Source organism: Dermacentor albipictus, chromosome 2, assembly GCF_038994185.2.
Source record: "Dermacentor albipictus isolate Rhodes 1998 colony chromosome 2, USDA_Dalb.pri_finalv2, whole genome shotgun sequence".
Taxonomy (NCBI): domain Eukaryota; kingdom Metazoa; phylum Arthropoda; class Arachnida; order Ixodida; family Ixodidae; genus Dermacentor; species Dermacentor albipictus.
The window spans coordinates 187,877,524-187,897,823 of record NC_091822.1 but is presented as its reverse complement, the minus strand read 5'-3'; the positions used below and the strand labels follow the sequence as shown (position 1 = coordinate 187,897,823).

The 20,300-nt window shown below is 47.0% G+C and overlaps 1 protein-coding gene across 1 annotated transcript in view; it reads right to left on the bottom strand.

Moving 5' to 3' along the window:
- Positions 1 to 20,300, bottom strand: part of LOC139056373 (uncharacterized) — a 360,115-nt gene that overhangs the window by 43,318 nt on the left and 296,497 nt on the right. The gene's annotated exons all lie outside the window — the stretch shown is intronic.

Sequence of the window (20,300 nt, the reverse complement as noted above, 5' to 3'; positions counted from 1 at the left end):
AAGGAGGAACCAGCCGCTTTCCTCCCTCAGGCCGGTGAGTTCCTCCTTCACAAGCACTTCACATGTGGCGCCCTCTCGCGGCAATCAAAAGTGGAGGAACGTTTCTCCCTTGCGTGCGTGCGTCGCTGCCGTTGGTGACCCGAACACCGACTACAATAACTTCTTTTCCACGGAAAGTAGTGCTATATAGCATAACCTGAGGACTAAACCTTTCATGACAAGCGACCATCAGTGTCAAACCTCTAGCTCGAAGGGGAGCTGCGATACGAGAATAATTCAACTCGAAAGCAGCGTCCGGCTGCTGACGCACAGCGAGACGAGCCCGTACTCGGGCATCTCGGGCTAGACGCCGCAAATATCAGCCAGCCTTTCTTGTTTTGATGCGTGAAATCAGGATGAGGGGAAGCTCCGTCCACCTCAACGCCAGCAGAAAGTTGCGCCATGCCAACTTAAACCACATCAGTACGTCTCACAGAACTGTTTTCCACGTAGAAGACGCCACGTCACACTATACAGGCCGCGCAAGCGCGAAAACAAACTCCAGAAAAGACAGCCAAGCGTATACCTGACATACAAGACGGAGCGCTCGCCCAAGTCAGCATGCCGACTGCCCATAGATGGTGCCACTACGTGCGCAAAATGGTGGCGCCCTTAAAAAAACGGTATATATATATATATATATATATATATATATATATATATATATATATATATATATATATATATATATATATATATATATATATATATATATATATATATATATATATATATATATATATATGCACAAATATATGTACATTAAGGCTTGAGAAACAGACGGTAAGTGTTGGCTTCTGCTGTCGTGACGTTCGCATCATGTCACTGTGCCCGGATGCAGTCAATACAGGAAAACTCCCTCGTAAACTTCGTTCATATTTATAATCAGTGTAACATTCGACTCCTTTAGAAAACGAGTAGGGATGGACGAATATTCGAAGTTTCGAATACGAATTGAGTACTAAATACAAACTATTCGTATTCGTATTCGTATTCAAAAAGGAACTATACTGTATTTTCGAATATTTCAAGCTAACCAAAAATTTCACAACAGCCTAAAGGCATCAACAATGCAACTTGCACGCATGATCACGCGAGTCTCGCACAGAAGCCATGGCTTGTGAGAAGAAGACACACTCAAGCTAGTTAGAAGTCTGGTGGTCAGCAGAACGACATACAGCCTCCCGTACCACAGCCACATCAAGAGCGAATTCCAACAGGTGGATTCGATAATGTGCAAGGCGTACAAAACTGCGCTCCTACTCCCCCAAAACACCCTCAACGGAAAGACGTCTAGCCCTGGGACTACAGAACACGTTCGCAGAACTAAGAGAAGCGCAACTCACGGCCCAAATGTGCAGACTATAGCAGACAGCCACAGGCTGAGCTCTCCTCCATTGACTCGGCTACGTTGAGCAGATACGGGAGGACGGAAATCTTGAGGACTGAAGCTATCCCCAACGAGTGCCGCAGCACGCTTAAAGTAGCACCAATCCCAAGGAACATGGACCCCAACCTCCATAAAGGTAGCAGTGAGGCAAGGGGGGAATACCTCCAGAAAACCTACGCTCGCCAAAAGACAACGGTGTATGTGGACGCAGCCATATGCACCAAACAAATGGGAGCCAAGAATGCAGCAGCAACGATGGTCGATTCGGCGCTACGAGAGAGAACCAGCGTTTCGCTACAAGACTGCACGGTAGTCGAAGCTGAAGAAGTGGCCGTTGCTCTAGCGGCAGCGGAGGGCTATCGGATCGGAGAGTCGCTAACAATACTCTCGGTCTCACAAACAGCCTGTCGCAACTACTTGCATGGTAGAATCAGTCACCGAGCACTCCGCATACTCTGCTCTGTAGACTGCGAGAGACAACAACAAACAGGCACAGAACCACATGAAGCGATCAGAAAAAAGATCGTATGGGTACCAGGATACACGGGGTGGCAGGGAACCAAGCGGTGAACAGGATAGCTCGAGAGTACACTAATTACCGAGCGCCTAACGTCGGCAGCCTCGACCCGCCTGTACCCCGAGAGCAGTCGGCCATTTTAGACTATTACAGAGGCAGCAGGAAGCGGTACCCCCCGCAGCACAAGTTAAGGTTAAAGTTAAGGTTCGGCGGTACGCCCCACCGCCTAACCTTAACGTGCTAAGTAAAATGCAGCCCCCATTATATAAGGAAAAATGTCCGTGGTGCAATGAGAAACCCGCATTATACCACATAACATGGACATGTCAACAAACTGACGTAGTTTGCATCATGTCACACCCAAGTGCGGAGCAATGGGAGGAACTGCTGTCCAGCGACCGCTGCCAAGACCAGTTGTCTAGTGCGGCGTGCACGATGGACAGCACAAGCCAGCAGAGCCCTGGACTGAGCGCAGCCTACCATTGCTATAGAGGACGGACGAAGCGGGAGGTGAAGACCTCCGAGGGAGACACAAGAAGAAAGATTCCACTGAAGAATCCGCCTCAGCCGCAGAAGAAAACTATTATTAGAGCTCAATAAAGTTTTCACTAACTAACTAACTAACTAACTAACTAACTAACTAACTAACTAACTAACTAACTAACTAACTAACTAACTAACTAACTAACTAACTAACTAACTAACTAACTAACTAACTAACTAACTAACTAACTAACTAACTAACTAACAACAAACAAATATGAAAATCATGTCACTGATGTCTGTACGGTAACCAATGTTGCAAGTTATCACAAGGCAGACAATGACAAAAAAATTGTCGATACAATGCCGAAACAAAATGGGTAATGCAAACTTTGCTCTAGGTATTGCTCCAAAAGCGTGCATTGCAACCTTTGATTCATCTTTTTTCGGCCGGCTAGTCATGCATCCCTTTTCCCCCGAGTAGAGTAGCAGGCCAGAGCAAGTTATAGCTCAGGCCGACCTCACTGCCTTTCTGTAAATAAACTTCGCTCTCTCTCTCTCTTCTTTAAATTACAACCTGTGACGTTTTTCTCGCAACAGGCCCTTGAACAGGCGTCTATGGCATAAATTCTTTATTGGCCATTTTTTACCCCACACCTTAGCTTCTTTCTTTTGCAACCATTCATTTGCGTTTTTCGGAAAGCTAGTTGTACAGCAGCCATTCTTTCTTGAAAAACTTGTTTGAAACCAGGCTCATAAGTAAAGTGGCTATTAGCGCAGTGATTTTGTTGACAATCAGTGATGTTGTGGTTAAAGTTGATCCTTAGTCCCTGATGGTTAGCTGTCCCTTTTGCAGTAGTAGCTACAGGTGTGGTGCGTGAATGTACCGAAATGAATATTCCTGCTGTAAATTTATGCGTCCTCCTTTTGCTGTTAGATATACGATTAGATATTCAATACTTATTATTTGTATACGATTATTACTTGAAAAAGCTCATATTCGCCCACCTCTATAAACGAGCACAACAGAGAAGGGGGAAATAATGAAACTGCCGCTGAAGCGTGAACACAGCGCCACAGCGAAAGTTTCTTCGATAAATCATTTCTATGTATGCACAAAACTACAGTTACTTTCACTTAGCAATGATTGCTTCCCATTTTGCACTTCATCGGGCACGACACCAACTTTGCGCAAAGCTAAGTCGGAGCTAGCAACCACGGGCGTTTCACCTGTTTCACCTTCCAACCTGTTTATTTAGGACCTATTTAACCTCACCTGCCAAAGAGTTCAACTACTATACACTCCTCCATAAAGCTTTCAGGCGTTCGTCAGGAGTGATGAACGCATATAGAAAAGCCTAGTCTGAGCTGAATTCAAATATAAAGTTTGAGGATTGACCAAGTTCACGCCTGTGTGGCTTGTAGACCAGCTGTCCGTAGGCGATACAGGCTGCGGACACATTGAAGCATGCAGGACGCCCTAGCGGTATGTCACGCAATATCTCGAATTGTGTTAGAAGTCCTGAATGTGCAAGCGAAATTAAGGGACAAGTAAAAAATGTAACTCTGGTTTCAGCCAACGCACTTCTCTGGAGGACTGGTATCTATCTGCGCTGAAACTTTGCGTGGGCCCATTGGGGACTCACGCATCGTTGGGTCGACGAACGAGCTAGCTCACTCCCGGTGCGACGATTTTGACGAGTCCCTTGAGCAACGCTCGGCTCTGCGCTGCCCCCAGCCGGTTCACCATAGGAAGCATGCGCGAACTCCGCTGAACATCCACTGGTAGATGACGTTGTGCCCTTTGTTGATTGCTTGATGGTTGTTCAGCGGAGTTCGCTTTCACGAACTCCTATTCATTCCGTATTGGAATGGCCGACAGCCCTACTTGCGGAACCTGCGACTGCGAGGAGACGATTCAGCACCTCCTTTGTGACTGTCCCAGCTACAAAGTGCCAAGAACAGTGCTCGTAACCGCGCTCGAAAAACTGGACAATCGCCCCTTTACAGAGGAGAAGGCTCTAGGACACTGGTCCAGACGGGCTTCGGCACTCAAGGCCTTAAAGGCTTTGCTGAAGTATCTAAGGACTTGCGAATTGTGCGATCGCCTTTGAGTGTTGTATCGTGTAGTATCGCGGTACTGCGTGAATTTCCTTAATTTTTTTTTCTCCTCTTCTTCTTCTTTCTCCTTTTACTCCCTTTACCCCTTTCCCCAGCACAGGGTAGCCAGCCAGTACTTACACTGGCTAACCTCCCTGTCTTTCCTCCTCTTTGTCTCTCTCTCTCTCTCTCCGCTGAACATCACGAATCACTTTCGAAACTCGTTCTCTGGTCCAACGCCACTTTGTTTGGCGGTGTTCTCAGCTCTGAGAGCTTCCGAGTCCCAACACGGGAGAAGTTATGACTACAGAATTTGAGTGTTTTTAGGTTCTTTAGTGGGTGAAAAAAAATGTGGAAGATGCTGAATCAGTGCGCAATGCAATTTATGCCTTTTCAGATCACACCTCTAACGGAGAGCTTGACTTTAAGGAGAAATATTTTGGTTTGGTCTGGTTGGTGTAAGAATGCATAAAAAAATTCGCGCTTAGCTGAGACAGCAAGACCAGCCGACTGCGCTTAGATGAAAGACAGTAAGGAGCAGGAGCTGTGTCTCGTAACAGTGATCGGAAACGGGCGAACAAGGGAAGACTCAACATCGTATTCATTGATTTATCTTTAATAGTATGCAACTAGTATCTGTCTCTTACGCCTACTGGCCCCGTGAAGCCGACTCTTCTAGAAGTTATCTTGTATCCTACACATCTGTAATTCGACCTCAAAATAACGGTGATTTGATTTGATTCGACGGGCCCAACGTTTCAACTGTGGAACTTGCTTTTGCCAGGGCTTGTTATCGGCCCTGACGATGCCAATCTCCCGTGTCGCATCGCTGACTCGAAGTTCAGCTATCCCTTGTTTTCACACGCTGGTATACTTCGCCTTAATGTTTCTTTGAAACCTTAGTGAGTTTCTGTCTGACTAGGTTTTGTTCTTGTTGTCTTCGTTATTGTAGCAACGTGATCTTCACACTTTCATAGCTGAAGGCAAATAGCGTAACGTGCACACTGAGTCTCTATCGGCGGGGATGAAACGCCAGCACTGCTCTGACACGCGAAAGCGTGCTGCGACGACGAGGTGCAACAAAGCGCTCATTTAGTACCTGTATTGTACTTTGAATGGTGTTACCTGTCGAAACACGAATCATGTTAATGGTAGATCGGCCGTGGTGGTCCTGGAGCTATGGCGTTCAACTGCAATACGCGATGGTATTGGTACATTTCCTGGTACAGTGGCCACATATTTATTACCTTGGTTTGACCGACGCTTGTTTACTGAAATTTTCGTAACGTGCAACAACCTTAGGTGGGCAAAATAATGTGGCGTTCTTCAATGAATTGCGAACGTCTCTGCCCAGGCATACCTTTGGGGCGTTCGTTAAAACCGATTATTGCGCCATTAGCACACATGGATCAGAACAAAAACACGGGATGATCTATAGTTAGTCTATGTTAGACGTGCCATGGTTAGCACAAAGCTCATGTGTATTGTGCTGGTTCGACAGCAAGTTACATTTATTTACATGAGCCCAAATACTTTCCCATAATGGTACCGTGTTTCTCTCGTTCGGCAGCGGTGCGCATTGAGGCAACAGCTAACATTGCCGTGTTTTTCTACAGCTCTTGGCAGATAGACTCGTTAGATACAAAATTTCAAGTCATCGTGCTAACTGAAACTTGGTTAAAAAACAGGTGACACACTGCCATAGTTTCAGGGTTATGAATTACGAACTTATTTGCAGAGTCCACAAAGGGGATGGAAAACTTGCTATTATATATAAAGGAAAATATATCGCACGTGGTCTTGGACAATCTAATTAGGGTAAATAATAATGTAACATGCATATTCCTAAAGTTTCAAGAATGCAGCTAGGCGGTATTTACAAGCCACCCAGTCGTAACGTGTCACAGTTTACAGAATATCTAGATAACACGCTTCGCTTTCTTAATTCAACAAACCCATAATTTTCTATTTATGGGGACATACATATACATACAGTAACTGAATAAGCGAGCACGACAGAGTTTTGAGGCTGTATTTGAGGATGTATAGATGAACTGTACTCTCGAGGCGCGGGCATGCAAAGAAATTCTAAGTAGTCGAAAACGCCCGACTGACTAAATGGCATTCAATTTATTTCGTCAATTAGCCCCTTAAGTTGTATATTTACTGCTTTCAATAGCCTTAAGTTCCTCGCTAGTGCCGTTTGGGTTTGAGCAGAAAAAAAAACTGGCAAAACGAGAGTTCATGGTGTTCGCTCCATGAATAATGCAGGTACCTCGCACAAGAACTGAAACTGCTGGCCTTTGTCGCGAGCCAGTAATTTGAGTTCCATTCGATAGCTTTTGACTTGAACACTAGCTAAAGCGAAAAACAATGCAGCATCGTTCCCGTCTTCCACAAATGTTCACTACTTGGAGGAGGATGCGGGAAAACTATCAACCAGAGAATGCGGGCACTCCCAAACTAGGACTGTGCCCCAACGACAGAGCTAGATAGTATTGTCTTTTCTCGGGGAAAAAAAAGGAACAGAAACGAGTGAAGTGAACCAAATAATTACATCTGGAAACGTGAAGAACAAGACAGTGGCGTCAGCAAAATAACCTCTAAAAAATCTCAAAATTGAGGCGGGGGGTGGGGGTGAGTCGACGAAAATGTTCTACGTGTATGGGTCGGGTTGCAGTAGCCACTACACTTGGATTTGCCGAGTTTTTCTTGTCGTACCCTAGATGTGCGTGTGTGCGTGCGTTATTTAGTCCTCCTGAAGTTAGCAACGCATGGTTTTGTCTACGTGTTATCCTCTTAGGTAATGACATAGCCGACGACGTAACTGGCGATGTTTTGGAGTGAGGAACACTCGCTATTAAACAGCCATAGCATGAAGCAAAAAGAAGAAAAATGTGGACGCACGACAAGCGCTTGTCCTGTGTCCACCCTTTTGCCTTTCATGCTCTATCTATTTTTTCCACTCACTAACTGTGCCAAGTATGCGTCAGCTAGGCCCTCAGGAAGTCCTCTTAGGATAGTGTTAAGGTTATCAAGCTCGTAGCGTTCAATTCTAAACAAAATAATGGTCCCAGCAAGAGTTTCATTCCGGGAATGCAGCGCATAGCTTACTTTGTTGGAAATTGTGCCTTTCTGGCAGCGGATATGTCGCCCATGTTAATGTGTGTTATATGTATAAATAATCGGTGAATGAATGAGTGACCTAAGTTTTGCTACTGGCACACTTAGCGCGATAGCTAACAACCACGACCACCATAAACAACAATTTCATAACAATTACAGCAATAACGATAAGAATAACAATAAACAACAACAATGACAGCAAAAAATAATAATAATCTGCTTATCGTCCTCGATAGAGCACGGGCAAGAGCGTTCCGGCGCGCAAGGCTGCAGTACGAGAAAGGCGCGTAAGCAAATGGCTCTTCGTGTTCCTGTTGACCCTCACACCTTAGCCCCAACACGCAAACCCAAACTTCACGCACAGAACCGCAAACGGTGGCTGTACTGAGCCTTAGGCGACCACGATCTATAAAGCCATGGCGTTTCTTCGACCCGGTGCCAGCGAGAGACGTTACACGCCTTCTGCTGGCGCAAGCCAGCCTCATCGATTCGGAGGGCAGCTGGCGTTCACGCCGCATGTAGCTACGCACTCCGAGCGTGTCTGGTAGATCAGCTCACTTATTCACCCATGACAGCGAAGAACAAAACAAGCAAGCGAGGGCTACCTCCCGAGGCTGCTGCTGCAGCCTTCTTTACGTCTGTATCGCCAAGACGTCACGGCACCGTTGTGCTGCTGACGGGTCACATGCAGTGCACGCAGAAGAAACAGAGCGGGTGCTCAGCGTGTTCGCGTTGCGTGCGCTGCTCAAATGCGAAGCAAGGATGAAATGGGCACCTTAAGCGCAAAGAGAAGAAAAATCAGAGAAACACTCGTGGGCGTATTTTATGTAACACTGCAATTGATCCTTCTTGAGAGAAACCGGCGCTCAGCGCGTCGGTGTTGTAATCCAGCATGGCAATACGACCCGTCAACGTTTTGCTGAGTCATCGATGTTGCCTTTTCTGGGCCCATGATCATAAAATTTCTCTTTAAGGGTGTGTGGATAGTAATGTCCAAGACCGAATCAAATACAAATTGAATGGAGCCAGAAGCGAAGCGAATCGAATCAGATATGGAATACCTTCTTTAGAAGTTCTTGAATTATGAAACACCGTTTTCACCATTATATAGAATGGTCAAATCCTATATTGTATTTACAACGTGATAAAGCTGATGTGATTACGTTGCACATTAGACGGAATTATTTATTAATAGCACAAATGGACCATCAAAAGCAAAAAAAGCACTTAATTCGCATTACTCGGTTTATTGGTGAGTGCGAATTAAAATTAATTTAGCCAGAGTAGTCTGGCTTTCTCAGTGACGTAGCGTGCTCCACTGCTTAGCTTGTGTTAAATCTAGGTCTTCATGAGACAAGAAGCGATGATTTGTGAAATCGTAAGTAAAATTAAGGGTAGGGGCATTATTACGTCATTATAGTCGAAAATTAACTAAGGTTTACAACGTACTGCACTATCTTCGTGATCAGTCCACATGCATGGCCTCTCGGTAAAAGAAAAGAAAAGAAAAGAAAAGAAAAGAAGAAATACTTGTCAACCAAATTCGACGCGAAAGAGGCCCACGCCGACGTACATGCACGTAAAAAGAAAGAAAAAAAGAAATTCGAATGAAAAAAATCTACATGAATTAACGAAATAGAGTGTTCGGAAAGAAATGTAAAACCTGACAATTGAACGAATGAAATATTCGAAATATTGCAAAAATATCATGCACTTATGCAACATTGCATCATCTCTAATGCCCCAATTTCAGTACATATAGATACATTTGTCATGTAGGTCAACCTTGTCATTTTTTTCGCGTTGACTTTGGTTGGCCAGGTTTAAAGGGGCCCAGAACCACCCGCCGGGCTTGGTAAAATAACATAGTCCGCTGGTAGCATATGCTGTGGTGAACATCTCAGCCAAGTTCTGCTGTCGTACGCGGTCCGTGGAGCTCGCAAGCGGAGCGCGAAGTCACCTTTCTCACAAACGCTCTCGTCTCAAAAACCCCATGCTCCTCGCTCTTTTCTGTGTGCTTTATTTCGTCATAAAGCAGACTCCAATACGCGGCTGCTATTGGTCGCTGCGTTCGGCTACACCATGGCCGCCGCGAGGTGCCGCCACGAGTCCAGTGGCTAAGCGCACTGCGGCTCTCTGAGGACAGCCGCGTTTGGCTTACGTTTAGCGCGGCATAGGCACCAAATCGGAAATTTGAACTGCGCTCCACGGTGACGTCTCTGCAGTAGCCTTCGAAGTGCAAAGCAGTGGGGGAGGAAGGGGAGCACAGCTGAGGCCGTGTTTGATTGCCGATAACTCTGCTTCTGCTGAACGCATGGAACTACTTTTTGCGGCAAAGTGGTTCTGAAATAGCCTATCTTCACTTCAAATGTTTTTCTCCACTTCGATAAAAAGTGGTTCAGGGCCGCTTTAATGGCCAGTGTTTGGCAGATCTTGTGCCCGTAACGACTGAGGGACACATAGAAAAATAAAGATGACAGTGCAATTCACTACGGCATGCCTGAAGGCTGCTGAATACACTCTGCCGGAGGAACATTAGGATGTGATTTACTTGACAAACTATATTCTCCTAATTGCAATAGAAAAATACGAAATCACATAAACAAGGTGTCGGAGCACTCTCCGACGGAAACGCACTTATGATGACAAAAAAAGAAAAACGCGCACGGAATGTGACAATGGGATGATGATGAAGCAACATTCACTGGGCCCGAAATAAATCGGTGGTGCACGCAGGCACCAGACGGGGTGGTTCCCTAGTTACGGGACCCATATGTTTCCAGCAGCTCCTGGCCCCTGTCCGTCAGTGCGAGCTGAATCGGTAGGGCGGGGCTGGATAACAAGGTCTCCCATCGCTCAAGGGGTTGGGGATTGGGGGTGTTGGTGGGAAGGGGAGGAGAGGGGGTCTTGAGTTCTGTGCACTCTGCCAAGACGTGCGGCAGGGTGCCCTTTTCTCTTCTGCAAAAAGGACAGAGCATATCGTATTCCGCAGGGTACATGCGGTTCATCAGTACGGGATGCGCAAGCGATCCCGCCTGCGCTCGACGCAGGATCGTCTGTTGTTGCCTGGTGAGTTTGGGGTGCGGTTCTGGCAGCCTGCACCTTTCTTCTCGGTACATCCGGGTAATGTCGCGAAAGCTGGTAACCGGGTGCGGTAGCTCTTCCGGCTCGTGCTCGGCCCAGATTGACATTTCTCGGGCATGGTAGTCGGCGATGATGTTGCCTGCTACCTGCGAGTGAGCCGGGACCCACATGAGCTCTATGGCTCTTCCCGGAGGCTTGTGCTTGGCTAGAATGGCTCGGGTCGCGGAGGAGATTACCCCCCTGCGGAAGCTTCTGTAGGCTGTCTTTGAGTCGGTGACTACGGTGCCCACGCTCGGCTGTGCGAGTGCGAGGGCTACGGCCGCTTCTTCGGCAACTGCGGGGTCTGTTGTCTTCAGGGACGCGCTGACGATCAGCCTCTCCTTTGAAGTAACCACCACGGCTGCACGGTCACTGTGTTTTCGGAGCGAGGCGTCCGCGTAGAGGGCCCTGGGGTTCTCTTCTAGCTTACGGGCTAGGGCTTTGGCTCGCGCGGTGCGCCTCTCATCGTCCTTGCCCGGCGTCATGTTCCGGGGAAGGGGTTTTGTCTGAATTATCATTTTCCAGTCTTCTGGAAGGGCCGTCTTGATGGATACTGGCTCGATCTGCCATCCTATCTTGCGTAGGACGGCTCGTCCGTGTTCCGTGTGACTGAGCCGGATTCTCTGATTAGAGAGGTGGGCTTCGATGAGCTCCTCCACCGTGTTGTGGGCCCCCATGTTTAGCAGTTTTTGCGTGGATGAGTATATGGGTATGCCCAGTGCTTGTTTCGTTGCCTTACGAAGCATCGTGTTTAGGGTGTCCCTATTCGCCTTCGTCAGCTGGAGATACGGGGCGGAGTAGGTAACCCGCGACACGACGAACGCGCGTACCAGGCGCATGGCATCGTCCTCTTTAAGGCCTCGGTTTCTGTTTGATACCCTCCGAATCATACCAAGTATCTGTTCGGATGTAGTCTTGATCTTTGTGATGGCGGCCTGTGCCTTTCCGTCGCTCTGAAGTAGTAGGCCGAGAATCCTAATCTGCTGTGTTGGCTTGATGGTCGTTCCGGCGATCGTGATAATCACGTTCGGCGGCAGCTCCTTCTTGGTTTTTCCCGGTTGGATCATGAGCAGCTCTGATTTCTGGGGAGCGCAGCTCAGTCCGCACGACTTTGCGTACTCGTGCACGGTCGTTGCCGCCCGCTTCAAAACTTCCTCCATCCAGGCATCGGATCCGGCTCGGGCCGTCCACAGCGTAATATCGTCGGCGTAGAACGCGTGGTCCACGCCTTCGATTTGCTTGAGTAGACCGGGCAGGGGCAGCAGGGCCAGATTGAAGAGCAGGGGCGACAAGACCGATCCCTGAGGGGTGCCCCTATCGCCGAGCTCGACAGGGTCCGACTTCTCCTCCCCTATCCTGATGGTCGCCGTTCGGTTTGACAGAAAATCTTTTATGTAGCCGAATGTCTTTCTGCCACACTGGGTTTTGTTTAGATTCTGCAACACGCTCGCGTGGGACACGTTGTCAAACGCTCCCTTCAGGTCGAGGGCGAGTATCCCGCGCGGCGCATGCCTCGTTGCCGGCTTGACGACCAGTTCGTGAAGTTGGATCATTACGTCTTGGGTGCTGAGATGTTGCCTGAAGCCATACATCGTTTCTGGCATCTGATCCGTTTCTTCGAGGTGCTTTTGCAACCGGCGAAGGACCATGCGCTCCATCACCTTCCCCACGCAGGATGTGAGGGAGATGGGCCGCATGTTGTCTATCGTGAGGGCTTTGCCGGGCTTTGGAATGAAGCGGACCTCGGCGTCCTTCCATTCCTTCGGCAACTGCGAGCTCTCCCAGGCTTCGTTAATGTGCTCTAGGAGGCCGCGGGCCGCTGTACCGCTCATGTTACCGAGTAATTTGTAAGTTATGGCGTCCCTGCCGGGTGCACTTCTCTTGTTACTGTCATCTATAGCTGTCCACAGCTCCATCATGGTAAACGGCCGGTCCAGTTCTTCGTTGTCGGGTCCTTCATACCTCTCGGGCACCGGGTACTGGCCCTTCTCTGTCTTTAGGTACTTGGCCTTCAGGTCTTCCAGGAGCCTGCAACCGTCTGCCTTGTACGTGTTCAGTACTTTGGTGAGGTTGCGATTGGTCGCAGTTTTGCTACTCAGCGGGTCGATCAGATGCCTCAAGAGACACCACGTCTTCCACGTCGAGAGCTTGCCCTGTAGGCCGTCGCAGGTCTTCAGCCAATTTTCGTTACATAGTTTGGCCGCGTACTCGGCGATCTGTTTGTTCAAGACTGCTATGCGCTTGGCCAGCTTTCTATTGTGTCTCTGACGTTTCCACCGCCGCGTCAACGAGTGTCGGGCCGCCCACATGTGGGTCAGTCTGGCGTCCACGTACGGTGTCTGCGACGTCGTTTCGATTTCTCGGGTAAATTTATCTAGAGCCTTCTTCTGGTCCCTCGCCCAATCGGTGTAGGTCCTTTGTCTGTCAGCCTGTCCCGTTTCTTCCTTGGATGCCTCTTCTTGTTCTTGGGTAAACTTTCTCATCTTGTCCCAATCCGTGATCCGCGCCGTCCCCAGTACAGCCCGATATCGGGAGCCTCGGATCGTGATACCGATCACACTGTGGTCAGACCCCAGGTCCACTTCTTCGCTTCTCCACGAGACGTCTAGCGTGCCCGATAGCCACGACAGGTCTGGTGTGGTGTCCCTAGCGACACTGTTGCCTCTTCTGGTGGATACGTCCGGCTCGTTCAGGAGGGCCATCTCGTGATCCTCCATTGCTTTCGCCAATGCTTTTCCTCTCTTGGACTGAAACTTATAGCCCCACGTTGTGTGAGGGGCGTTGAAGTCGCCGAGGATCAGGAGGGGCCTGGTCCCCGCCAACCCTTTCGCCTGGCTCACGATGCGGTCAAATTCGTACTGCCGTTGTGACGGACGGCAGTACGCGCTCATTACAAATAAATTGCCCGAGCTGCCAATTTCTCTAGCATGAATTTCGACCAGCGTGTGCTCGCACCCACCCTGCGCCGTGACATGTTGAGTTGCCGCCACGTTGCTGCGGACGAGCACCGCCGTCCCGTTCTCCGTGGGGTCCGTGTAAGTGACGTACCCCGGGAGTCTTGGTTTCCCGTTTGTTTCTTGTAGAGCAATTACATCGGGCTTGTTTTCTTGCCCGTCAATGTGTAATAATAGTTCCGCTTCTTTGTTGCGAATCCCTCGGCAGTTCCATTGGTAAATTACTGTGGTATCCCCCCCGGTTTTCTTCTTGTGCTTCTTACTTGGCTTCTGCATCATCCTTTCCGGACGTCTCGAGTCGATTGCGCCTTTTCGCGATCGCGCCTTTGATTTTTTCGGACCGCTCCTTTTTCAGGGACGCGAAGCGGTTCCTCACCGAAGTTGAGGCTACTTTTGGCACTATGCGCTTGTGCTTCACCGATCGCGCATGAGACTGACTCTCGACAGCCTCGAGTCGGGCGTCCATTTTGCCTAGCCTTTCATTAATTTGGGAAATTGCAGCCAAAATGGCCGTCAGCTCTCCTTCTCGCGGGATCTGTGTCGTTGCCGTGGTCGCGGTCTCTGCGGTCACCGCTTCTTCACCGCTCGCGAGGCTCATTTCGGCGTCCATCGCCTCTTGATTACTTGATGCACTGTGCGTAACCCCAGCCTCTCCCGCCGCCCGCCCTAGGCGGGGCGAGGGGGGGTCCCTCCGGGACAATATGCGCAAGCCTGCGGCGTTGTTTGCCGCCGTGTTGTTGTTTTGAGGGCTTGCATTTGCCGAGCGTCCGTTATTCGCCAGCGTTTCGATCTTATTCATAAGCGCCCGTATTTGGGCGTTCTGTTCCTGGATCTGAGCGTTTTGGCGCTCTATGATCCTCTTAAGTTCTATGACTTCGCTACTGTCCTTTTGCTGATTCGCTTGTGAGTTAAGGGGTTGGGAGGGGATGAGCGGTGGGAACTCGGTGTTGTTGGTTCGAGCGACGGGAGACCTGTTGGTCCAGCCCACCTTTTTCTCGGCGATCCCTCGGCGTCCGGTTGACTCGCTCCGGGACCTTGAACCGGCCCCGGATCTCGAACTGGTCCGGGAGCGCGAGCGGCGGTTGCCGCCGCCATTGCCACCCCCGGATGGTGTCTTCGATCGGGAGCGACTCCGGCGGCCGTTTCCGCCGCCACTGTTGTCAATGGGAAAGACCGTACGGGTACTCCAGTCCTAGCACACCAGTATAGCTCGTGATAGGAACGGTAATACAAACAGACATGAGGTCTTCTTCTGTCCGCCTCTTTTAATTTCTGCTCGTTCTTCCAATTTCCCTGTAGCTAGATAAACGAGAAGCCCTAAATTATATTAAGTGTAACGCGAAGGCCTGTTTCGTCACGCCTGTCTGTCTTTCCCATTATTTGAACAAAACAATCAAACGTAGCACTAGGATCCGCAGTTTAACGAGTTTAAAAAACAAAACAGCCAATGAAAAAAAGCTTGTATAATAAATAAAAACGGCCTTTTCTGCAGCAGCTCGTTGGCGCGTCTACCCCATATAGCTCGTAAAAGGACTGTTCCTCGCTTTCCAGTGTGCGTTACCCAGAAACTACTCAGTTAAGCGCAGCTACATGTTCTGTCTCCGCGATGGTTTTAAATGTGTGAGCACACGCTGGTTGATCTAATTAGCCGTCGACGAGCGTTTCCCGGAATTCAATTTCCTCAAGCGGAATGACCCACGTCTTTTTTATACTGGCAAATCTTGCAAATTTCTTGTTGCTATCGGGCTTACTGCGCGACAATGCGAGGAACATAGAAGTGGCATTCCTTCCTCGCTGCTTTAGCAAATGAAATGGAAGCACCTTTCCGTGGCACTTACATCACCGACAAGAGCAGGCACCCCTTTGCATTCAGCGCTTGTACGCAGAGAGCATACATGGTGTGAGACTGACACCACTCCTGAGAAAACGAAGGCTATCTGCTAGGTGTTTTCTTATGCAGAACACATAAAAAAAGAAAAAAAGGAAACTAATTCGTAGGCCCTTGTCACTTTTTCTGATAGGCCACTGGTTAGGCAGACGTCAACAGCAAGAGAAAAAATAATGATTATTACGTTAAATTATGCTAATTAACTTTTTAATTAGTAGCGTTAGGGCACATGTTGCAAATGTGAAATTGAAGCCGAGGAGTAGTGAAGTCATGTCTGCTTAGCAGAATCTACGACCAACGCCAGTTTCGACATATGCCACATTAAAGTGTGCCATCAAATACAATGGCGTCCCATTTGATTGTTTCTGAAAAGCGGCGCCTTTTTAGGATATTTGGGGACTGTTGTCTCAACAGCGATATCTCGGAAGTGATATTTTTTGTGTGTGAATTCAGAAAACTGTTCATACGTAAGAGTTGCTTGCCATTGGTCAGTCGCCTTTGAAAACATTACGGTCGGCTGACACCTGCTCTTACATACACTTCTAGCCTAATAATTTTGTTTGCGAATATGGACCGAAGTTCACATGCTAATTAATGCTGTATATTCATTTATCTATTACCGTTAATAACGGAATAAAGCATAATTGTGAATCGTCAGGCTAAAAAAAAAAAAGAAGGGAAGAAAAGGACCCGCAGCTGGCACAAGCGGAACGTACTAGTTCTGTGACGGTGTAATTCAAGGATTCCTTTCGTTCAATTCTATTGCTTTTTTTACCGTCCATTGTTCATCGTTGACCGTTCCCGATGACAATGTGGGTGGGGCGACCGCCGACGAAGCCTTTAAGGGAATAAAAATTGGGATGAAACAGATTCAAAGCAATAGTTCCTTTCTTCAAATGCCCAACATGGATTCAGTCCTGGCTTGCCCTGCATGTCTCAAGTGGTAGAATTCTGCCATGATCTTTTTTATTCTTTCAATTTGGGTTACCAGGTAGACTTTACTTTCCAACATTCGAAAGCTTTGGATATCGTTCCTCATGCTGTTACATGAATTATCATGTATCTACAATCCTCCTTATATAGTCGATTAGATCAGAAATTATTTTCTTGGGCGAACGTAGCATGTCTTGATCAAGAGAGCTAAATCAAATGATGTCACTGTACCTACTGGCGTGTCCCAAGGTCTGTTTTGGGGCCATTGTTATGTTTAGTTTATATAAATGGTATTGTGCAAGGACCTCATTGCAAAGTGCGATTACGTGCAGACGACTGCGTCATTAAAAGAGAGATATACAAAGTGATCGCCATGTTAGTTCCTGACAGAGTAACTTAAATATAATTCAAGGTTGGCGCTCGAAGTTGGCAATTTTTACAGTTGGGCAAAATGTCAATTAATGTCTTTCAACCGTAAACGCCTCCACCATCATGGCATGGCACCATCAAGGGTCCAAAAATTGTTATGTACTGTGTATACGTGTTTGTTAACCGAAAACAAAACATTACCCAAAGCCGCCGAGAGAAAAAAAAAAAGATGCCGCAGAATTGTCTTATTTAATGTGACAGGTCATCCATCAATGATAATTACAAAAAAGAGAAGACCATATGGCCATTACAAATGCACATATACTACAGTCAAACTGAATAACTTTTTTTTGCACTTGGTTGCGCAGGAAGTAACAATAACAATTTTGTATTTCCTATTCTGTATGTGGTCACTGTCAGAGCCTAATTAAACGTCATGCCGTATGGGCCTTTATGGAATGAATGAATGGATGAAGGTCGTTTATTAATAAATGGGGAGGGACTTGAAAGACGAGGACTTCTTTTCCAGCAAATAAACGCGAGCCTCCCGCGCCCTAACTACAGCCTTCGGGTGCACGTCACAGCAGTTGGCTCGTGAGGCTGGTAGACAAGACGTCTCGCGGGAGATTCACGACTGTACTTCAACGAAAAATACACAAATAAAATGAACTCAGAGAAATTATTACGGCCAGATCTTCAATTATTTAATTAGAGCCTAATATGCGCGTTAAAGGTTAGATACAGCGTTCTGAGGAATATAAAAGTCAACCTTGCTTCACCTCCCTTTTCGCTTATCTCATTAGCGTTTTTCTTGGTTCAGCAGACTCGTGCGTTTCGGTGAGAAGCTGTTCCGAGAAAGTCGGCCAGCCAGCCACTTCCTGTGCTCTCCGAGGGAATAAATGTCTCGTCGAATCAAAGCGCCTGCATATGGAAGAAGCCTCAGACTTATAGCGGAGCAGCCAAGTCTGATTGTGTTAGGACAAATACCAGCACCTTTCTTTTTTCTTTCGCGCGTGCGTCGTCTTCCGGAAAGGTAAAAAAAAAAGCGGGTTCCTAACGCCATTATTTCCGTTTACCTGAGCAATATTGCGTCTCGCGAAGGTGCCACTCCCGTAGGACCTTTGACTAAGCTTACGTACCACATAGCCATAAGCAGCGCCGAACTTAGGTCCGTATATTAATTGAAGGGTGACTGTCAGTGTAGGGCAAGGACGGTCTTCCTTTGACTCTTTCTATTAGGAAGTGCCGACAGCCGGAAGCGTCAACCTGTATGCGCTCAACTTTCACTAAAGGAGGGCTGTCGCTGCAGTGAAAAAATCAAAATAAAATAGAGTGCGGGCTTTCCTTTTCGATAAAGAGCTTCGTGCATGTGTGTTGATTTCTCTCTCTCTTTCTCTCGCCATAATTTATTTAGTAGTAGAGCAATGATGAAAGAGAGCAAGTTGGAATTATCTGTCGTGATCACAGCGCAAGCGAGCGAGTACAGTTGAGAGAACTAGAGAAAGTACTGTCTATCAAATAAAAATTTTATATTTTTCACAACAACGCACATTCGTTAAAACGGATGTAGTGCTTCCCGGCAGAGTTTTTAGAGCATTAGCAAGCCGGTCCAATTAAGCACACGTGACCCTCATTCTCTCTCCCGTTTAGCTCCACTGTGCGTTGGTGCACTCTATCGGAGTCGTCTTGCTAGCGTCAGATTTGGTTGTGATGTTTGGTTTGCTAACTTTTCAGCAAATAAGTTGCGCGAAAATTCGAAAGGTAGGGAAAGTTTATAGAAACTGGAAATCGTAATCTAAGCGGAAGATCGCGAAGCAGCACTCTTACTGGTCATGATTTTTGGCTTAGTAACTACGAATATCCTTAAACAACGGTTTATGACAAACTATTTTCTTTTTATTTTGGTCCCGTGCCATACAGCCCAATTCTTGGCCTTTACGTATATCACCCGTTAATGGTTTTTCCCGCATTACATGTCTTCCGACGAAGCAGTGGTAACAGGATGCAACAGGGATTAAACATTTTCAATTCCCTCACATTTTTTTTTACTTTGGTTCTGTATTGTATTCTAGACCCTTCTTTTTTTCGATACTTTCCTTACTCAGTGCCGCAGACAGCCGGGCTGTCTTCTTCATCGTTTCGAGACGGAAACTTCCAGCATAAATGGCTCTCTTCCAGTATACACAAACCAGAGCAATCTTAAAGAAATGAAAAGGACGTCAGTTACCACATGACACGGTTTTAAAGAAACTTGAAAACGGATCAAAATACATTTAGGAAACACTACGGAATCTTACTGTGATACAACTGTAACTGAAAATCACATATAGTGAGCTTGCTTTCACTAAAGAGTAATTGCACAGTCATTTCTGTTGCCTTGGTAAGAGTTGCAAGAAAAATAAATGAGGAAACACTTGACAGCGTGGTTTCAAAGAGGCTCCGTTTTAGAAGAATCTGGTCTTGTTTTCGCAATTAAGTTGTCGCGTTACAACTGTTCGCAAAAGCAGATTACAGTCAGTCGTGATGCTGGACATATAAATACAACACTTGCGAGCAAAAAGCTTTGTGATTTTGACCTTCGTTACCATGGAGCGACAAAAAAGAAAGAAAGAAGAGATATATATTTTTTATGTAGCAGACGTTTCTCTGCAATAATATTAAGAATTTTACTAACTTCGTTTCAAAATCTTGGTCTAGATTTATCTGTTGGCGTTATCCTGTTTTTCAGAGCCCCCCTGTTTTTGAGTTCATCAACAGAAATGTTTACCTGGCAGTCCGGAGTTATCCTACTGAATCAAATCGATTATCTTGCTAAATTAAGTCTTCTTGCTTTTTATTTTTTTCTTTAATTGAGCCTTTTTGTGCTCGCTTTTTTTTAAACTTCTTCCGGTATCATAGCACTTTACCTGTAAGTGGCACTCTCCAGTTTGTTTATCCCGCCTTCTTGTCTTTTTGCGCTTACTCCCCGATTCATAGCCGATTCGCCGCTGTGGGTGTGCATCAGCGATCTCCACTAAAACAACTTTAGTGGAGGTCAGTCGTGTGCACCATGAACGCTACGGACAGCACCTACAGCAAATTGATGGTGATGATAATGATCCTCTTCTATGGCTCGCACTCACTAAGGTCAATAGGCAAAGAATCTGGCGGCAGGAGGTAGCTCAAGAAAATTCTTATTTGAAGAAGAGAAACGCGAATTAAGAGGAGGAAAACACAAGAGGAGACACTGGAATAACTAAACTAGAACGCGATCGAACAGTCCGACCAATGGAAGGGAATGTTTTCAAAAAGGTTATAATCGAGGAGAGAATAAATAAAATGTTAATAACGAATCTGGAGAAACAACGTTCGTAGAATGATATGGTGATCCGATAGGTA